Consider the following 3978-nt stretch of genomic DNA (forward strand, 5'->3'; position numbering starts at 1 on the left):
AACCTTATAAAAATATTTATCCTATTATTCCTAAGACTTCTCCTGATAATGGCAGGCTCAACCCCCCTCTGAGGTGGAGCTAGAGGAGGAGGCAGCGCATTATGAGGAAGAAAGATATGGCCCTTTTCCTCTTCCCCAAGTTTCTGCAGCTACACAGACTCCAGAGATAAGGGCCCTTCACTGGCCCACCCCTCCCCCCTATCCAGACACCTCTCTCCCGTCAGCCCCACCACAGGAAATGGTGAGATCATTTTCTGTTCCTCCGGAGGTGCAAGGTCTCCTTAAATCCAAAGACTCTCTCTTGAAACAAGTGACAGAATTAAAAAACGTGCTTCATTTAAAAAGAGAGTTAAGGGACCTCACTTTGCAAATTCATGATTTACAAATGGATCTTGTTGGGGAAGCCGTGACTACCCCCCATGGCTCGGGTAACAAGCCCGCTAAAACACCCTCGGCCTCAAAGAGCCTCAATAGTGGACTCAGATCCAGGGCGCAAACTGTTTCCCTCTCCTTCCCTGTAATTACTCCCTCTAACACTCAACCTCGGGAACAAGAGGGGGAGGAGGGAGAAGCGGGAGAGGAGGAGGCGGACACCACCAGAAGGCAGGAGGAGGGGCAAAACCTAGATTCCTCTGCCTCCGAGGAGGAAGGGGGTGATCAGGAGGAGTCAAGGAGAGATTCTCAAATTACATATAAGAGATTGACGTTTAAACAAATTAAAGAACTACATTCGGCTGTTAAGAATTATGGAATTAACGCCCCTTTTACTTTAACAGTACTGGAGGGCCTCGGGGGTGAGGGACATTTATTGCCTCATGAGTGGCACAAGATTGTACAATCTGTTTTAACCAGGAGTCAATATCTAACCTGGAAAGCTGAATTTATAGATAAGGCAGAAAATCAAGCCATTACCAATAAAAAACATACACAAATGGCTTCATGGTCTTCTGATAAAATTTCAGGGAGGGGCAAAATTGCCTCAGAGGAAAAACAACAAAAACTCCCTGCAGGAATATTAACCCAGACTGCTCAGGCTGCCCTGGCCACCTGGAGAGCAGTGCCTGCTGCAGAAGCGGTTACTACCTCTCTTTCCAGGGTAGTACAAGGCAATAATGAACCATATTCACAATTTGTTGCCAGACTGTTGGAAGCAGCTGAAAGAATATTAGGTGAGGTAGATACAGATGATATTATAGTTAGACAGTTGGCCATAGAAAATGCTAATGCAGCCTGTAAAGCTGCTTTAAGAGGCAAAACAAAGACCCTAGATTTAAATGGTATGATTAAAATTTGCAATGATGTGGATTCCTTTGAACATAAAATGTCTAAATCTATTAATTTGGCCATTGGAGCCATACTCCAAAACCAGACTCCACCTTCAGGAAAACTAGGACAAATATCTAGCCCTAAAAACTGTTTTAAATGTGGACAAATTGGACATTTTGCTAGAGAATGCCCTGGAACTATTAAACAACTCAATGTTCCTGGGACGATTCCCCTCCCCCTTCCCCCTGGCCTTTGTCCTAAATGCAAAAGAGGCCGTCACTGGGCTACAGAGTGCCGGTCCAAGACCGATATAAATGGCCAGCCTTTATCTGCGGTCTCGGGAAACGGGCTACGGGCCCCAGCACGGGGCCCTCCCTACCCACCGCGACAACCAATGACCCTTCCCGCCCAAGATCTGCCTCTGATGCAAACATCGCTGACTCAGACTTGTTCCGAGCCACTGCAGGCAGCGCAGGACTGGACCTCTGTTCCTCCACCACCAGGATTATAACTCCAGAGGAAGGAACAGTTGTTATAAACTGTGGAAGGTTCGGGCCTCCCCCGCCAGGAATGTTTTTTCTTATTATAGGCCGAGCTTCAAGCTCACTGCAAGGACTCTCTGTCATTCCCTCGGTGGTTGACACCGATTATTCAGGCGAATTAAAAATTTTAGTTCATGCCTCTCAAGGCCCTCTTGGCATATCGGCAGGCCAACGCATTGCACAAGCCCTCCCTCTGCCTGTAACAGGACAGTTCCCATATAAGCATCCTCAGCGTGGCAATTCTACGCCAGGATCAACAGATATATTTTGGGTACATCAATTGACAGAATCTCTACCAAGTTTAAAACTTTTTTTGGAAGGAAAACAATTCCTGGGTCTTTTAGATACAGGGGCCGATGCTACTGTCATTGCAAAACAACATTGGCCTATCTCTTGGCCTCTGGAACCCACCGCTACCCATTTAAAGGGTATTGGGCAGACTCAAAATACACTCCAGAGTTCTAAAATATTAACATGGACAGACCCAGAGGGAACACTGGGACAGTTAAACCTTTTGTGGTGGACGGACTCCCTGTAAATCTATGGGGGAGAGATATAATGACCCAAATGGGAGCTATCATGTTCAGTCCTAATGAGACTGTGACTAACATGATGCTCAAGTCTGGATATTTGCCAGGAAAAGGAGTGGGAAAGCATGAGCAAGGAATTAGTCACCCAATTATACCCACTCCTAAATGGGATAGAAAAGGACTTGGGACTGACCTTTTTTCCTAAAGACCACTGCTCCCCCTGTGCTCCAAGCCGATAAAATAACTTGGAAATCTGACAATCCGGTTTGGATAGACCAGTGGTTCAGGCTGCTCTTCAGTTGGTGCAGGAACAATTAGAGCAGGGACATCTTGAACCTTCTACCTCTCCCTGGAATACTCCCATATTTGTTATAAAAAAGAAAAATGGGAGTTGGAGGCTACTGCAGGATCTAAGGGAAATTAATGAAACCATGGCACTCATGGGAGCCTTACAACCTGGACTGCCCTCTCCCACAGCTATCCCTAAAGGATTTTTAAAAATTGTAATAGATATAAAAGACTGTTTTTTCTCCATTCCCCTCGATCCTGGAGATTGTAAAAGATTTGCCTTTTCCATACCCATGATAAACCATAAAGGCCCTAATCCCCGCTTTTAATGGCGAGTGTTGCCACAGGGTATGGCTAATTCTCCCACTCTTTGTCAAAAATTTGTGGCTCAATCCATAGACCCAATTCGTGTTCAATATCCTCATATATATATATATATATATATATATATTATACATTATATGGATGACCTATTAATTGCTGCCAAACTAGAAATGGAGGCGCATCAAGTGACTCAAAAAATAGTTATTGCTTTACAAGACAGAGGACTTTTTATCTCCCCAGAAAAAATACAAACTTGCTATCCCTTCTTGTTCCTGGGTTTTCAATTAGAACCCTCTTTAATATATGCTCAAAAATTGAAATCAAAAGGAATAAGTTAAATTGTCTAAATGATTTCCAAAAACTCCTTGGAGACATTAATTGGCTACGTCCTCACCTTAAATTAACAACAGGAGATCTCAAGCCCTTGTTTAATATTTGCAGGGAAATTCTGATCCCACGACCCCAAGAAAAATTACTCCAGAGGCTGAAAAGGCCTTAATAAAATTAGAAGCAGCTATTACCCAACAAAATATAGGCTATTTTGACCCCAGTTTGCCTCTTTATTTAATTATATTTGCCACCGAATTCACCCCCACTGGTTTAGTATGGCAGAGAGCAGTACCCCTATTTTGGGTACATGCTTCTGCCTCTCAATCTAAAGTATTACCCCCCTACCCCCTTTTAATATCTCAACTTATCTTTATAGGATTAAAAATTTCAGTCAGATATTTTGGCAAGGATCCTGATATCATAATTACCCCTTACTCTAAGGAGCAAATTAGTTGGCTGCAACAAAGACAAGATGATTGGGCTGTGTTATGCACTGGGTTCCGGGGTATTTTTGATACTCACATGCCCAGCGACAGACTTATTCAATTCCTTAATAATACTCCTTTCGTTTTTCTAAAAAATTCCTTGATAAAGCCCATCCCCAATACTTTGAACATCTTTATTGATGGTTCGAAAAATGGAAAAGCTTCATATGTTATCGATAATGTTTCCCACTTTGTAAATACTTCCTTTAAATC

Source organism: Megascapheus bottae, chromosome 1 (genome assembly GCF_031878675.1).
Source record: "Megascapheus bottae isolate mThoBot1 chromosome 1, mThoBot2.hap1, whole genome shotgun sequence".
In the NCBI taxonomy this organism is placed as follows: Eukaryota; Metazoa; Chordata; class Mammalia; order Rodentia; family Geomyidae; genus Megascapheus; species Megascapheus bottae.